The sequence below is a fragment of the Phyllobates terribilis genome, unplaced genomic scaffold, assembly GCF_046119375.1.
Source record: "Phyllobates terribilis strain yellow unplaced genomic scaffold, ASM4611937v1 Scaffold_19__1_contigs__length_20705806, whole genome shotgun sequence".
Lineage (NCBI taxonomy): Eukaryota > Metazoa > Chordata > Amphibia > Anura > Dendrobatidae > Phyllobates > Phyllobates terribilis.
Window position 1 is genome coordinate 6,378,275 of NW_027362779.1, and position 19,093 is coordinate 6,397,367.

Genomic DNA, 19,093 nt, shown 5'->3' on the forward strand with positions numbered 1-19,093 from the left:
GATAGTCCTCCATACAGTATAATGGGCCCCACATAGTGCTCCATACAGAATAATGGGCCCCACATAGTCCTCCATAGAGAATAATGGGCTCCACATAGTCCTCCATACAGTATTATGGGCCCCACATAGTCCACCATACAGTATAAAGGGCCCCACATAGTCCTTCATAGAGAATAATAGGCCCCACATAGTCCTCCATACAATATTATGGGCCGACAGAGTCCTCCATAAAGTATTATGGGCCCCACATAGTCCTCCATAGAGAATAATAGGCCTCACATAGTCCTCCATACAGTATAATGGGTAACACATAGTCCTCCATGCAGAATAATGGCCCCACATAGTCCTCCATAAAGAATAATGGGCCCACATAGTCCTCCATACGGAATAATGGGCCCCACATAGTCCTCCATACAGAATAATGGGCCCCACATAGTCCTCTATACAGTATAATGGGCACCACATAGTCCTCCATACAGAATAATGGGCTCCACATAGTGCTCCATACAGTATAATGGCCCCACATAGTCCTCCATACAGTATAATGGGACCACATAGTCTTCTATACAGTATAATGGCCCCACATAGTCTTCCATACAGTATAATGGGCCCCACATAGTCCTCCATACAGTATAATGGGACCACATAGTCCGTCCTCCTTGCATTATAATGGGTCCCACATAGTCCTCAATACAGTATAATGGGCCCCACATAGTCCTTCATACAGAATAATGGGCCCCACATAGCCCTCCATACAGTATAATGGGCACCACATAGCCCTCCATACAGAATAATGGGCCCCACATAGTCCTCTATACAGTATAACGGGCCCCACATAGTCCTCCATACAGTATAATGGGCCCCACATAGTCCTCCATACAGAATAATGGGCCCCACATAGCCCTCCATACAGTATAATGAACACCACATAGCCCTCCATTCAGAATAATGGGCCCCACATAGTCCTCTATACAGTATAATTGGCCCCACATAGTCCTCCATACAGTATAATGGGCCCCACATAGCCCTCCATACAGAATAATGGGCACCACATAGCCCTCCATACAGAATAATGGGCCCCACATAGTCCTCCATACAGTATAATGGGCCCCACATAGTCCTCCATACAGAATAATGGCCCCACATAGTCCTCCATACAGAATAATGGGCCCCACATAGTCCTCCATACAGTATAATGGGCCCCATATAGTCCTCCATACAGAATAATGGGCCCCACATAGCCCTCCATACAGTATAATGGGCACCACATAGCCCTCCATTCAGAATAATGGGCCCCACATAGTCCTCTATACAGTATAATTGGCCCCACATAGTCCTCCATACAGTATAATGGGCCCCACATAGCCCTCCATACAGAATAATGGGCACCACATAGCCCTCCATACAGAATAATGGGCCCCACATAGTCCTCCATACAGTATAATGGGCCCCACATAGTCCTCCATACAGAATAATGGCCCCACATAGTCCTCCATACAGAATAATGGGCCCCACATAGTCCTCCATACAGAATAAGGGGCCCCACATAGCCCTCCATACAGAATAATGGGCACCACATAGTCCTCCATACAGTATAATGGCCCCACATAGCCCTCCATACAGAATAATGGGCACCACATAGTCCTCCATACAGTATAATGGCCCCACATAGTCCTCCATACAGAATAGTCATTTCTCCATTATATTGCTGTATTATGTCTGTAGGATTAATATCCTCTAATACATTTTATTTCTTCATCATTTTATCACTATTTTAGAAACAACTGAGCTGTTGGATCCTGACAGTGTAATCTTAGAGATCCCGGAGATCCAAGAACCTGCCGGTGTAAGTATTATAGAGGTAGATGTCTGTGTATCACCAGATCACGGGGTGTAAATGACCCGTCCAGTATTATCCCCCATATAACCAGGGGACGCCTCTATTATTAGAGGAGATGACACTATTGCATTAGATAATAGCGTTTATATTATAGGGAATCCGTCAGCAGGTTTCTGCTCACCTATCGGATCAGTGACATCAGCTGGGACATAATATAGGAGGAGACGTTTCTGCATCTGGAGATTTTCTCCAGCAGCTTCTAGATCTTAATATCATTTCTTCTTCTTCTTCTTTTCTAGGACTTGATGGAATCATTGATCCCGGCGAGAAAGCCGCGTATGAGCGACTACGAAACATCTAAGCTGATCAGCAGCGGATCTTTTGGGTGAGATTTCAGTTGGCATAAGCCACATTTCTCAGGGTTCCCTATGACAATGCTTCAGCCTCTGTGCTCTGCCATTCAGTGTTATCATAGGGATATGATCTGAGGTGAAAGGTGATAATGTGACCTGGGTGAGGGTCCGGCAGACGTGGCATTGTGCAGACTTCCCATAGGTGATAATGTGACCTAGGTGAGGGTATGGCAGGCGTAGCATTGTGCAGACATCCATAGGTGACAATGTGACCTGGGTGAGGGTGTGGAAGATGTGGCATTTTGCAGACCTCCCACAGGTGATAATGTGACCTGGGTGAGGGTCTGGCAGACTTGGCATTGTGCAGACCTCCCACAGGTGATAATGTGACCTGAGTGAGTGTCCGGCAGACGTGGCATTGTGCAGACTTCCCACAGGTAATAATGTGACCTGGGTGAGGGTCTGGCAGACGTGGCATTGTGCAGACTTCCCATAGATGATAATGTGACCTGGGTGAGGGTCTGGCAGACGTGGCATTGTGCAGACCCTCCCATAGATGGTCTATGTAGTATTATTTCATGTATTTCTAGATGTGGATTTCCAGTAATGGTCGGACTTCTGGTATTAAACATTAGAACAGAAGATCATATAATGACTTCTATAGACGGACTGTTAATAAGGATTCACTATAAACCATGGTTTCTTCTTCTCTCCAGGTCCGTCCACTTAGTTCACCATAAAGACTCACAGAAGATCTTCGCTATGAAGAAAATTTCCAAGCGGGACCTGGATACTCCAAAACATGTGGAAGGGGCCTATCTGGAGAGGGACATCCTGACATTCGCTGACTGTCCCTTTGTGGCCTCCATGCTCTGCTCCTTCCCTACTAGATCTCACCTGTGTATGGTCATGGAGTATGTAGGAGGTAGGACATGTACATGTATTATATTCAGCCCATGTCTGCTGACATCTTATCACCGCTCATATCATTAGGACTTGTCCCCGTGGACGGTTACATCCCCGCAGAGCATTTACTATAGATATTATGGAAAGTCATTGATGTGTGTGATCTCCCTGTATGTCCGCACTGAGCACGTCAGTATCGCCAGCTGTAGACGAGATGAGACATCACTCTATTAGTGACATGGACGACATCTCACCATGACCTCAGACTAATATTCTGTGCTCTATACATTATATCTGTATATATTCTCTCCTGCCCCAATGTCTCCGCTCACTTCTCATGATCCATCGTGGTGATCTGCTGTATAAACCCCTCACCGCTCATATTTCCTTTCTTCTATAGGTGGAGACTGTGGGACCCTCCTAAGCACCAGGGGTCCTTTATCTGTCCCCTTGGCCCGTCTGTATTTTGCAGAAGCGATACTTGCTGTGGAATACCTGCACAGCTATGGTGTGTTGCATAGAGACCTGAAACCAGAGAAGTAAGTGCCCCCTGTAGTATAATAAAGGGGGGAAGTTATTTATTACCACACAGCCTGTGAGACTAAAACCATCTTCTCTTTCACAGCCTCCTGATTACACCGGCTGGACACATTAAAGTCGCCGATTTTGGGATTTCAAAAGTTGGTGTCATGATACCAGAAACCAACACCCACAGGGAATCATTGGAGGACATCGCCAGAGAGTTCCAGGACCATGAGGTTGGCATCACTTACAGGAACTTAGATGGTTCTTTACAAATCTCATCACACTATTGTCTCTTCTCTACGTTCTTCATTTCTAGAGAACTTTTCCACTGATATTTTATCTTCTGTCATTGGCTTTTTATGTAGAGAACTTGTCATAATAATCATTTCATCGATTCTTATCTTTATCTTCTGTTGGTTTCCAGGACTGTGGCACCCCGCTCTACATGGCCCCAGAAATCATCCTGAAGAAAGGCTATGGAAGACCTGCGGACTGGTGGTCAATGGGGATCATCCTGCATGAGTTTCTGGTGGGATATGTACCATTTCATGGGGATTCCCTATCTGAGCTCTATAAAAATATTGTCACTGGTAAGTAGAATAATCCGATCATTGCTTTGACTGGTTACATGAATTTAGTTATTTCCTCTACTTTATCTTACAGTCCAAAACAGAGGTTTTATTTTCTGTAATTTTCTATATAACAGGAGACATAATTTGGGATTGGGATCGCTCTCCTCCCCCCGATGCTCAGGACCTCATTAATGACCTGCTCAGAACAAATCCTGCACAAAGACTTGGGACAGGTAACTGATATACTGTATTAGTATTAATATTCACTTTTTACAACGAGGACTCATCGCTCCTGTCCATGAGGATCAGCACTCCTCTATCTGCTTGCCTATTTCTAGTTCTCCATAATATAACTTTTAGTTTGTTTCCTTCGGTTTTGTCATTACTTAAGATATACTGTTCAGATATGGAGCAGCCTCTAGCAATGTCCGCATCACTTTTGTTTTTCTTTTTCCAGGAGGAGCATTTGAGATCAAGAGTTATCCATTCCTGAGTGACTTAGAATTTGAAAACCTTCTAAGTCAGAAGCCAGAGTACATTCCTCGGCTGGTGTCAGATATGGACACCAGCTTATTTATCAGTAAGTAGAAGACATCATCTAGACTAAGCGGCTGTTTGTCTCATCTTCCATAATATGTGACAATCGGTTCCCATTAATAGTAGTGATAAATGGTGACTGTGTTATACTGACAACCACTAATAACACTTCATTACCTATGTATTGTAGATCACGCTGATTCAGACAAGCCTATTGTCTCAGAGGAGGAGGACACAAGTGAGGATAATGAGAGCCTTTTCTTCCAAAATTTTACAACATCCTCTAAAAGGCTTTCTAAAGTAAGTGATCAATAAATCCAGAATACATAAAAAGACCTCTAAAAGTAAAAAATAGAATTTCATATCTTATTTTTGTCCTTATTTAGCTCTGTACCACCGTTATCAAGTCCCCTCCAGAGTGTACCCCAGCATCCAGCAGAAACATCTCAGAAATGTAAGTAGATTGTGGAGTCATTACTGGGAGCTCCAGACTAATATATGTGCACAACACCAAATATAGGACATAAATACCATCATATCGAATGCAGCATCCACCGCCACATGATCAGCGGTCATTGCGCTTTTGGCTTCAGAATCCGCTGGAGATAACAGCCCATAATTGCTGCCGGTCAGGCATTGTTAGTATTGCCCACATTGTGGGACAGATGTAGTATTACATGCCGGCCATTATTGGTAGTTGTTTTCCGCTCTGCTCCATAGAAGGTAGTTTTGAGCAGGAGACTTCCCCACTATGACTTTCATATGTCCTATTAGGCCTTATAGTTGGGGTTCTTCTAGTGAGACAATCCCTTTTATACTGAATTTACTTGTGATTGACACGTTTTTCTTCTTCCTAACAGGCAGAAAGGATCTTCTCCTGAATCTGCTAGAGACGATGCTATAACCAGCTTGCCGTCCTCGTCCCCATTGTCAGGTATGTACATGTCTATAGCACAAACAATGTGAATGTTGTCATCAACGGTGAAATATTTCCACATGGTTTTTCTGTAATAGGTCTCCTATGTTATCTATGTTCCATGGATCCCAATTACTTTGCCCATGGGCCCATACTGTGTCTCCATTTCTGTAACTTTGTACAGTATTATCATGGATTCTGTGATACATTGTTGCATCCAGTAACCTCCGTCATCATAATGAGACATCGTCTCCTATAGTAGAATATCACTCATTAGGGATGCACCACATGGCGGCACACAGGGCGTTCACTGCTCCATATTAGTGACACATCTAATGCCCCTCATATTAGGTCATGTCCGGTATATAGGACTTATTCTGCCCTATTGTGTAATACCAGATTATCAGGACTATAGGGGAAAGGACTAGAACAATCTATATACTATATACAGGAGCGATACAATGCAGACCCCATAACAATATGTCTTTAGTGAGTTGTTGTTTTTTCTTTTTTCTGATCAGAATTTCAAGCTGATGACGAAAAATCAGAAAATGGGAAAAAGGGGAAAAAGAGACGAGGTAAGTGTGAGAGTCATCTCCATGTTGTGTGATGTCGTCAGTGAGAATAATTCATGTGGAGCAGATGTCATCTGTCGGAGATGGGATTGTCACATGTATGATGGCTGACGATGATCCCTGACCTCTGTGTGATGAGATTCCTCTGCCGTCCGGCCACAGTGACCGCACAGTAGTATCATGTCATATGGAGTCCCATCACTTACATTATATTTCCTTCTCTTCTCATAGGTTCCATCTTCCGCCGGATCCTATCATCCTGCCGGCGTGGATTATCCAGGGCTGCTCGCGTATTTGCGTGTTGTCACCGTTCCCCTAGAGACATCTAAAAGACGGTAAACCTCCGCATCCAGCTCCCTGAAGTCCAGCAGATCCACCATCACTGCTGGAGCTGTACAGAAGGACCTTCACCATCTACCGGTGGCCTTCTGACTGTTACATCTCTGCCGGGACAATCTCAGTATCACCTCTGTCACCAGGCTCCGCGGTATTCATACTGCTCGCAGACGTGGCGGTTACTGATCACCTGGTATCTGACCCCGGCTGTTTTCCTGATTATAAGTTTGCCTACTGATTCTGTTCCTGGTTTTGTCCATCCCTTCTATCCTATTATTAATAAAAAAAAAATACAATTATTATTACTGAGATCTTGGTTCATCCATCAAACTTTACTCTGCATTTTGTTAACTGATAAAAATAATTTATTAACACTTCTGCTTTTAAAAGGATATATACAGTATGCTTATAATATATATACAGTATGCTGATTATATATACATGGTGACAAAGTCACTGGCAAAGTGCTGGAGGGGAGGTATGTTTCACTGAGGCCATTAGCTTCAGTGATTTGAAACCCATAAGTTTTACACCAGCACACTATGTGTTGAGAGGGATTAATCGGCCATTTTAAGGGCTGGGTTTTTGTGAACGACCATAGAACGGGTTGGGAGGTCATTCATCATATCTCCACCCCTGGGTGAGGACTAGGATATATATAGACGGCCTTCTAAGGCATTCAGTGTTCAGTAGGGCTGTAGAGAGGAACTCCAGCGCTTTGTGTCCTGAGAAGGAAAAGCTGAACTAGTGGATGGTTGTTCTCCTGAGCGGGCAGATCCCCACAGCAACACGGCTGTATGTTATGTTTTGTTTTTCCTTAGGTCAGAAAGCACGTATTTATTTTTGCTAACTCTTCACTGGCTTATGCAGCATCTTCAAATAAACCAGTGAGAGACTTAAGGAGACGGCGCTCCGGTGGCTACTTCTGTGTGCAACTGAGTGGGCCGATCTACCATAGTATATATAAGGCGGCATGCGTGTCTCTGTCTGAAGCTTCGATAGACTGCGCATGTGTGATGCGCAGCCTGGCTCCAGAGAGAAGCAGGCATCCAGCCGTTACAGGTAAGAGAAGGTGTATGGCGCCGGAGATCGCGGGATGCGTAGACACTGAACGCATACCGCGATCTCCGGCGCCATACTTACATACTTATCTGACCGGGAGGAGCGTTGTCGCGGCGCCTCTCTTCGCTGGAGACCGGGGGCGGAGTGAAGGCGTCAGATCGACGCATGCGCATTGCGCTATCCGGCGTCATTTTACTGAAGACACATTTACAGTGTGTCTTCAGAAAAATGGCGCCGGACAGCGCGGTGCTCCAGCGCCGCACTTCTCCCTCGGCCTCCGGCAGAAGAGGACGCAGCAGTGCTGGAGTACAGAGAAGAAAGGTGAGTATAACTGTTTTTTTTTGTGTATGTGTGTACAGTGTGAAAGGGATGAGGGGGCCACACATAACAGGATTGTGGGGTGAGGGGACCATGCATATATCAGGATTGGGGGGTGAGGGGTACCACATATACCAGGATTGGGAGGTGAGGGGTACCACACATACCAGGATTGGGGGTGAGGGGTACCACGCATACCAAGATTGGGGGTGAGGGGTACCACACATACCAGGATTGTGGGGTGAGGTGTACCACGCATACTAGGATTTGGGGGGTGAAGGGTAACACACATACCACGATTGGGGGTGAGGGGTACCACGCATACCAACATTGGGCGGTGAGGGGTGCCACACATACCAGGATTGGGGGGTGAGGAGTGCCACACATACCAGGATTGGGCGGTGAGGGGTACCACGCATACCAGGATTTGGGGGGTTAGGGGTGCCACGCATACCAGGATTGGGGAGTGAGGGGTGCCACGCATACCAGGATTGGGGGGTGAGGGGTAACACGCATAACAGGATTGGGGGGTGAGGGGTAACACGCATACCAGGATTGGGGGGTGAGGGGACCATGCATACCAGGATTGAGGGTGAGGGGTGCCACGCATACCGGGATTGGGGATGAGGGGTGCCATGCATACCGGGATTGGGGATGAGGGGTGCCACGCATACTGGGATTGGGGATGAGGGTTGCCACGCATATTGGTATTGGGGGATGAGGGGTGCCACGCATACCGGGATTGGGGATGAGGGGTGCCACGCATACCGGGATTGGGGGGTGAGGGGTGCCATGCATACCGGGATTGGGGGTGAGGGGTGCCACGCATACCGGGATTAGGGATGAGGGGTGCCACGCATACCGGGATTGGGGATGAGGGGTGCCACACATACCGGGATTGGGGATGAGGGGTGCCATGTATACCGGGATTGGGGATGAGGGGTGCCACGCATACCGGGATTGGGGATGAGGGGTGCCACACATACAAGGATTGGGATGAGGGGTGCCACTCATGCCGGGATTGGGGATGAGGGGTGCCACGCATGCCGGGATTGGGGATGAGGGGTGCCACGCATGCCGGGATTGGGGATGAGGGGTGCCACGCATGCCGGGATTGAGGATGAGGGGTGCCACGCATACCGGGATTGGGGATGAGGGATGGAGTGCCATGCATACCGGGATGAGGGATGGCGTACCATGCATACCAGGATGAGGGATACCATACACACCAGGATAGTGATGAGGGGTACCATACATACCAGGATAGGGATGAGGGGTGCCACGCATACCAGGATAGGGATGAGGGGTGCCACGTATACCAGGATTGGGGATGAGGGGTGCCACGCATACCAGGATAGGGCGTGAGGGGTGCCACGCATACCAGGATTGGGGGTGAGGGGTGCCACGCATACCAGGATTGGGGGTGAGGGGTGTCAAGCATACCAGGATTGGGGGTGAGGTGTACCACGCATACCAGGATTGGATGGTGGGGACAGGATGGGGACAGCACAAATACAAGGAGGGGGGCAGCACATACCAGCATGGGAGACCATATACCAATAAAAATGCTGTCCACCCGGGCGTAGAACGGGTTCAATAGCTAGTAGTATATATATACTGAATGCATATACCGAATTTTTCGGACTATAAGACGCACCGGACCATAAGACGTACCTAGGTTTTAGAGTAGGTAAATAGAAAAAAAATGTAAGCAAAAAATGTGGTCATTATGCCCTGTTAAGGGGGAGGGGGTCTGCTGCTTACACTGTTATAGGGGTAATGTCCCCCAATTCTGTTAATATCCCCCATCCTGGTATATTTATATACACACTGCTCAAAAAAATAAAGGGAACAATCAAATAACACATCCTAGATCTGAATGAATGAAATATTCTCATTGAATACTTTGTTCTGACTTTGTGTGTGGCCTCCACGTGCCTGTATGACCTCCCTACAACGCCTGGGCATGCTCCTGATGAGGCTGAGTATTGTGTGTGGCCTCCACGTGCCTGTATGACCTCCCTACAACGCCTGGGCATGCTCCTGATGAGGCTGAGTATTGTGTGTGGCCTCCACGTGCCTGTATGACCTCCCTACAATGCCTGGGCATGCTCCTGATGAGGCTGAGTATTGTGTGTGGCCTCCACGTGCCTGTATGACCTCCCTACAACGCCTGGGCATGCTCCTGATGAGGCTGAGTATTGTGTGTGGCCTCCACGTGCTTGTATGACCTCCCTACAACGCCTGGGCATGCTCCTGATGAGGCTCAGTATTGTGTGTGGCCTCCACGTGCCTGTATGACCTCCCTACAACGCCTGGGCATGCTCCTGATGAGGTTGCAGATGGTCTCCTGTGGGATCTCCTGCCAGACCTGGACTAAAGCATCCGCCAACTCCTGGACAGTCTGTGGTGCAACGTGACATTGGTGCATGGAGCAAGACATGTCAAATGAGCAATAAAAGAGAAGAAATCCGGCACCACCTCTGCTTTAAATTCACCTCTCATTCAATGAAATGAAACTCCCGGATACATGGTGGTGCATGTCCAAGTAAACAGTCTAGTAATGCAGAAGCAAAAATAAAGGTAGCACTCAACAAAAGTTCCGAAGATGTCCTTTATTAGTACTAACAGTACATGTTGTCTGGCGGCATAGGATGGAGACCCCTAAGGGTGTGCGGGGGAGTGAGAGAGAGGACGATGGCCGTTTCGCTCCCTTCCGGATCTTGAACGGGTCCCAGGGAGCAAGACATGATGTCCCAGATGTGCTCAATCGGATTCAGGTCTGGGGAACGGGCGGGCCAGTCCATAACTTCAATGCCTTCATCTTGCAGGAACTGCTGACACACTCCAGCCACATGAGGTCTGGCATTGTCCTGCATTAGGAGGAACCCAGGGCCAACCGCACCAGCATATGGTCTCACAAGGGGTCTGAGGATCTCATCTCAGTACTTAATGGCAGTCAGGCTACCTCTGGCGAGCACATGGAGGGCTGTGCGGCCCTCCAAAGAAATGCCACCCCACACCATTACTCACCTACTGCCAAACCGGTCATGCTGAAGGATGTTGCAGGCAGCAGATCGTTCTCCACGGTGTCTCCAGACTCTGTCACGTCTGTCACATGTGCTCAGTGTGAACCTGCTTTCATCTGTGAAGAGCACAGGGCGCCAGTTGCCACTTTGCCAATCCTGGTGTTCTGTGGCAAATGCCAAGCGTCCTGCACGGTGTTGGGCTGTGAGTACAACCCCCATCTGTGGACGTCGGGCCCTCATACCACCCTTATGGAGTTGGTTTCTAACCGTTTTTGCAGACACATCCACATTTGTGGTCAGCTGGAGGTCATTTTGCAGGGCTTTGGCAGTGATCCTCCTGTTCCTCCTTGCACAAAGGCGGAGAGGGGCGGTCCTGCTGCTGGGTTGTTGCCCTCCTACGGCTCCCTCCACGTCTCCTGGTGTACTGGCCTGTCTCCTGGTAGTGCCTCCAGCCTCTGGACACTACGCTGACAGACACAGCAAACCTTCTTTCCACAGCTCGCATTGATGTGCCATCCTGGAAGAGCTGCACTACCTGAGCAACTTCTGTGGGTTGTAGAGTCCATCTCAAGCTACCACGAGTGTGAAAGCACAACCAACATTCAAAAGTGACCAAAACATCAGCCAGAAAGCATTGGTACTGAGATGTTGTCTGTGGTCCCCACCTGCAGAACCACTCCTTTATTGAGAGTGTTTTGATAATTGCCAATAATTTCCATCTATTGTCTATTCCATTTGCACAACAGCATGTGAAATTGATCGTCAATCAGTGTTGCTTCCTAAGTGGACAGTTTGATTTCACAGAAGTTTGATTTACTTGGAGTTATATTCTGTTGTTTAAGGGTTCCCTTTATTTTTTGAGTAGTGTATATATATATATATATATATATATATATACTGTGGCTCTGGGTGGTGGGGGGAATGGCAGTGGCGGAGGAGCGGGGCACTGAAGGCAGCATGGCTGCGGTGGCTGCAGCCTTTACCTGAACGGGATTCGGGCATATGATCTGACGTGGCCATAGACTATAATGGTCCAGACAGAGTGAATGTGCCCTCTGTCGTACAGGGGGACATTAAGTCATAGGGGGCACACCAGGCAGGGACCCGTTATTACAGGGTGGCAGGAGGGCGACTATTGCAAACAACATAATTAGAGCTATGGGCCCTTATGTGCAGAGTATTCAGGGGCCCCATTATGCAATGCAGGCGGGATACAGAGTCCCAGCAGAGCTCAACAATGACGGATACAATGTTTTATAATGGAATTGACCTAATAACAAGGCACCAGTGTAATGGTATCAGGGGCCCCGGCAGCCGCCTGTACTCAGCTACTATATATCAGGTGTAAGGGCCACATAGTAATGGTATCAGGGGCCCCAGCAGCCGCCTGTACTCAGCTCCTATATATCAGGTGTAAGGGCCACATAGTAATGGTATCAGGGGCCCCGGCAGCCGCCTGTACTCAGCTCCTATATATCAGGTGTAAGGGCCACATAGTAATGGTATCAGGGGCCCCAGCAGCCGCCTGTACTCAGCTCCTATATATCAGGTGTAAGGGCCACATAGTAATGGTATCAGGGGCCCCAGCAGCCACCTGTACTCAGCTCCTATATATCAGGTGTAAGGGCCACATAGTAATGGTATAAGGGGCCCCAGCAGCCGCCTGTACTCAGCCCTTATATATCAGGTGTAAGGGCCACATAGTAATGGTATCAGGGGCCCCAGCAGCCGCCTGTACTCAGCTCCTATATATCAGGTGTAAGGGCCACATAGTAATGGTATCAGGGGCCCCGGCAGCCGCCTGTACTCAGCTCCTATATATCAGGTGTAAGGGCCACAGAGTAATGGTATCAGGGGCCCCAGCAGCGGCCTGTACTCAGCCCTTATATATCAGGTGTAAGGGCCACATAGTAATGGTATCAGGGGCCCCAGCAGCCGCCTGTACTCAGCTCCTATATATCAGGTGTAATGGCCACATAGTAATGGTATCAGGGGCCCCGGCAGCCGCCTGTACTCAGCTCCTATATATCAGGTGTAAGGGCCACATAGTAATGGTATCAGGGGCCCCAGCAGCCGCCTGTACTCAGCTCCTATACAGTGGTGGCCAAAAGTATTGGCACCCCTGCAATTCTGTCAGATAATACTCAGTTTCTTCCTGAAAATGATTGCAATCACAAATTCTTTGGTCTTATTATCTTCATTTAATTTGTCTTCAATGAAAAAACACAAAAAGAATTGTCCTAAAGCCAAATTGGATACAATTGGCAATAACTAAATCACACTTGCAGCCAGTTAACATGGATTATGTTATGATCTGCAACATAAACTAAGGAAAGAAAGGGAAAAGCTGTCCCTACAGTAAGACTAAGCTGAATCCCTACGATGTAGCGGGCAGCCTGTTCCTTGTGAACAGACCCGCCTTCGTCCTCGGCTAGTCTGAACAGAGACCTATAGAATAAAGGGAGGGGTCCCTAAAAGAGCTAAGGACTGGGACAAAAAATGGAATCCTCCTAACAGAAGTTGTTGCAGAGCAAAAATACAAACTGAACAAAAAGTACTAGAGGTCCAGAGGACAAAGCAAACTAGACAGAGATAGGCACCGAAGCACCTGGCTAGAGAGACAGGCAAAAAACACTGAAGCCCAGCAAAGCCAGAAGGGCGGAGCTGGAATATATAGGCAGCTAGTCACGTGACCGCAAAACACAAGATAGCAAAAACTAACAGGAGGGTTCTAACAGATTAAAGTTGACTCAGCCTCTGTCCTGTGTCCTTGTGTGTACCACATTGAGCATGGAGAAAAGAAAGAAGACAAAAGAACTGTCTGAGGACTTGAGAAACCAAATTGTGAGGAAGCATGAGCAATCTCAAGGCTACAAGTCCATCTCCAAAGACCTGAATGTTCCTGTGTCTTCCGTGCGCAGTGTCATCAAGAAGTGTAAAGCCCATGGCACTGTGGCTAACCTATCTAGATGTGGACGGAAAAGAAAAATTGACAAGAGATTTCAACGCAAGATTGTGCGGATGGTGGATAAAGAACCTCGACTAACATCCAAACAAGTTCAAGCTGCCCTGCAGTCCGAGGGTACAACAGTGTCAACCCGTACTATCCGTCGGCGTCTGAATGAAAAGGGACTGTATGGTAGGATACCCAGGAAGACCCCACTTCTTACCCCGAGACATAAAAAAGCCAGGCTGGAGTTTGCCAAAACTTACCTGAGAAAGCCTAAAACGTTTTGGAAGAATGTTCTTTGGTCAGATGAGACAAAAGTAGAGCTTTTTGGGAAAAAGCATCAACATAGAGTGTACAGGGAAAAAAAAGAGGCATTCAAAGAAAAGAACACGGTCCCTACAGTCAAACATGGCGGAGGTTCCCTGATGTTTTGGGGTTGCTTTGCTGCCTCTGGCACTGGACTGATTGACCGTGTGCATGGCATTATGAAGTCTGAAGACTACCAACAAAGTTTGCAGCATAATGTAGGGCCCAGTGTGAGAAACCTGGGTCTCCCTCAGAGGTCATGGGTCTTCCAGCAGGACAATGACCCAAAACACACTTCCAAAAGCACTATAAAATGGTTTTAGAGAAAGCACTGGAGACTTCTAAGGTGGCCAGCAATGAGTCCAGACCTGAATCCCATAGAACACCTGTGGAGAGATCTCAAAATGGCAGTTTGGAGAAGGCACCCTTCAAATATCAGGGACCTGGAGCAGTTTGCCAAAGAAGAATGGTCTACAATTCCAGCAGAGCATTGTAAGAAACTCATTGATGGTTACCGGAAGCGGTTGTTCGCAGTTATTTTGGCTAAAGGTTGTGCAACCAAGTATTAGACTGAGGGTGCCAATACTTTTGTCTGGCCCATTTTTGGAGTTTTGTGTGAAATGATCATTGATTTGATTTTTGTTTCATTCTCTTTTGTGTATTTTCTTTGCAAGAAAATAAAATGAAGATAATAATACCAAAGAATTTGTGATTGCAATCATTTTCAGGAAGAAACTGAGTATTATCTGACAGAATTGCAGGGGTGCCAATACTTTTGGCCACCACTGTATATCAGGTGTAAGGGCCACATAGTAATGGTATCAGGGGCCCCAGCAGCCGCCTGTACTCAGCTACTATATATGGCCACGGCCGAAAGTGTTGGCAATCTTGAAATTGTTCCAGAAAGTGAAGTATTTCTCCCAGAAAATTATTGCAATTACACATGTTTTGTTATACACATGTTTAATATTCTTTGTGTGTATTGGAACAAAAGAAAAAAACAAACAAAAGGAAAAAAGGCAAATTGGACATCATTTCATACAAAACCCCAAAAATGGGCAGGACAAAATTGATAGCACCTTTCCAAAATTGTGGGTGACCAACTTTGTTTCAAGCATGTGATGCTCATTCAAACTAACCTGTGGCAAGTAACAGGTGTGAGCAATATGAAAATCACACCTGAAACCAGATAAAAAGTGGAGAAGTTGACTCAATCTTTGCATTGTGTCTGTGTGTGCCACACTAAGTATGGAGAACAGAAAGAGAAGAGAACTGTCTGAGTACTTGAGAACCAAAATTGTTGAAAAATATCAACAATCTCAAAGTTACAATTCCATCTCCAGAGATCTTGATGTCCCTTTGTCCACGGTGCGAAACATAATTAAGAAGCTTACAAGTCATGGCACTGTAGCTAATCTCCCTGGACGTGGATGGAAGAGAAAAATTGATGAAAGGTTGCAACGCAGGATAGTCCGGATGATGGATAAGCAGTGTCAATCAAGTTCCAAAGAAATTCAAAGTTGTCCTGCAAGCTCAGGGTGCATCAGTGTTAGCGCAAATAAGCGCTAAGGCAGGAGACCCAAGAGAACCCCACTGCTGACACAGAGACATAAAAAGCTACACTGAAGTGTGCCAAAATGTATGCAAGCCAAAATCCTTCTGGGAACGCATCTTTTCGACAGATGAGACCAAGACAGAGCTTTTTGGTAAAGCACATCATTCTACTGTTTACGGAAAATGGAATAATGCCTACAAAGAAAAGAACACACTACCTACAGTCAAATATGGTGTAAGTTCAAAGACGTTTTGTGGTTGTTTTGCTGCCTCATGCACTGGGTGCCTTGACTGTGTGCAAGGCATCATGAAATCTGAAGATTACCAACGGATTTTGGGTCGCAATGTAGTGCCCAGTGTCAGAAAGCTGGGTTTGCGTCCTAGGTCATGGTTCTTCCAGGAGAATGACCCAAAACATACTTCAAGAAGCCCGCAGAAATGGATGGAAACATAGCGCTGGAGAGGTATGAAGTAGCAGCAACTATGAGAGACATGGAGCAGTTTACAAAAGAAGAGTGGTCAAAATTCCAGCTGAGAGGTGTAAGAAGCTTGTTGATGGTTATAGGAAGCGATTGATTGCAGTTATTTTATTCCAAAGGGTGAGCAACCAAATATTAAAGTTGAGGGTGCCAACAATTTTCTTCAGACCATTTTTGGGGCTGTGTGTGAAATTATGTCCAATTTGCCTTTTTTTCTGCTTTTTTTGTGTTGTTGCAATACACACAAAGAAAATAAAGTGTGTATAGCAAAACAGATGTAACTGCAATAATTGGGAGAAATACTTCATTTTCTGAAACAATTTCAAGGGAGTGAACACTTTCGGCCATAACTGTATGTGTAATATAAACATATATACATACACACACACACACAGTTGAAACCAGAAGTTTACATACACTATATAAAAAGACACATCTGCATGTTTTTCTCAATATCTGACATGAAATCAGAATAAACCTTTCCCGTTTTAGGTCAATTAGGATTACCATAATTTTTAAAATTTGCCAAATGCCAGAATAATGAGAGAGAGAGAGAATGTTTAAGTCATTTTTATTACTTACTGCAAAGTCAAAAGTTTACACACACTAAGATTACTATGCCTTTAAACAATTCTGGACTGCCCATATGATGATGTAATGTGTTTGGAAGCTTCTAATAGTTTTTTTGGCAACATCTGAGTTAATTAGAGACACACGTGTAGATGTATTTTAATGCACACCTGAAACACACTGCTTATTTCTGTAGTATCATGGGAAAGTCTAAAGAAATCAGCGAAGATATCAGGAAGAGAATTGTGGACTTGCACAAGTCTGGCTCATCCTTAGATACAATTTCAAGATACCTGACGGTGCCTCGTTCATCTGTACAAACAATTATACGCAAGTACAAACAAGATGGGAATGTACTGCCATCTTATCGCTCAGGAAGGAGACGGGTTCTGTGTCCCAGAGATGAACGTGCTTTGGTCCGACATGTGCATATCAACCCAAGGACAAAAGCAAGAGACCTTGTGAAGATGATGGCGGAAGCTGGTAAGATTGTGTCAATAACCACAGTGAAACGAGTACTGTATTAACATGGGCTGAAAGGCCACTCTGCCAGGAAGAAGCCATTACTCCAAAAGAAACATAAAAAAGCCAAATTAATGTTTGCAAATGCACACAGGAACAAAGACCTTAATTTTTGGAGACATGTCTGTGGTCTGATGAAACTAAAATTGAACTTTTTTGGCATAATGACCATCGCTGCGTTTGGAGGAAAAAGGGAGAAGCTTGGAAGCCAAAGAACACCATCCCAACTGTGAAACATGGGGGTGGCAGCATCATGATCTGGGGTTGATTTGCTGCAGGAGGGACTGGTTCACTTCACTAAATAGATGACACCATGAGAAAAGAAGATTATGTGGCAATACTGAAGCAACATCTCAAGACATCAGCCAGGAAGTTAAAGCTTGGGCGGAAATGGGTATTCCAAATGGACAATGACCCGAAGTATATTTGACGCACCCCTGGGCCGGTGTCGCGCAGCGTTGCGCACGCGGGAGCTTACCCGGAGCCGGATCTGTTGAGGGTTGTAGTCTCGTGGCGGTGACCCGGTCCGTGCCCAGGGAGTCAGACTAAGTGGCGCTGTATCAGCGGTAGATGTTGGACGACTATGCCACCCGTTGAGTACAGCTAAGGAGCTGCTGCTGCAGGGCAGACCGCTGAGGCCGGTGGTAGGATTGTGCAGCGTGATAGTATAACCCCCAACGGGAGGGGTATGGCCTCAGGGCAGCCGACGTGGATGATGGGGGTAGCAGGAACCACTCGGAGACGGTACGGTGTAGTTCAGGGTCTTTACTGGAGACAAAGATAGACCCTCCCGGAGTACTGGCTAGCGATTGGGGCCTGGTCAGTCCTTGAGCAGATGGGATCTCCCCTGACCAGGCGGAGTTGTAGGCCTCCCAAACTAACTGTACTCTTCTGGCTACCTTGCTAGAGGCGGGTATAAGTAGCCCACGTCCCTGAGTGTACCGTGTGGTGCTCACCCGTATGGCCGGTGACTCGGGGCCTTCTAGTAGCTTCCGCTCCACGACGGCGGTGCTGGTCCCATGCGTGTGACCGTGCCTTCGGGTTTCTTGGCCAGAGGACCTGAAATCCCCTGCCTGACGGATTCTGCTGCTGGGTAGGAGTTAGTCCCCACAGCCTCGGACTCCGGGTCCGGTAAGAAATCTTCTCAGTCAGGGCGAGCTCTGCAGCTGCCAGCCCCTGACTCCTTGTAACACTGCTCCCACAGAGCTCCTGTTGTTTCTTCCCATAGCTGCTTCTCTTCTCTGTTTCTTCTTCTGGCATGGCCCAGGAGCTGGGCCCAGCCGGAGCCACAGCTCCCTGTCAGCCCTCCTGGCTGAACTCTACCTCTGAACTCCCCAACCCTGCCTCAGCCCCAGGTTTATATAGGGGAAGTCCTTCCCCTCCCAGGACTGGGCAGGAGGTGTGGCATGCATAGGATTCCTGACCAAGAGACCTCCCACCTGCTCTCAGACGTAATATCTCTATCACTGTGGCAACCAGACCCCTGGGGTGTCACATATTGACAAAATGGGAACAAAGTGGCTTAAGAATAACAAAGTCAATGTTTTGGCGTGGCCATCACAAAGCTCTGATTGCAATCCTATTGAAAATTTATGGGCACTCTTGCTGCGAGCAAGGCGACCTACAAACCTGGATCTGTTACACCAGTTTTGCCAGGAGGAATGGGTCCAAATTCCGACCAACTATTGTGAGAAGCTTGTGGAAGGATATCCCAAAAGTTTAACCCAAGTCATTCAGTTTAAG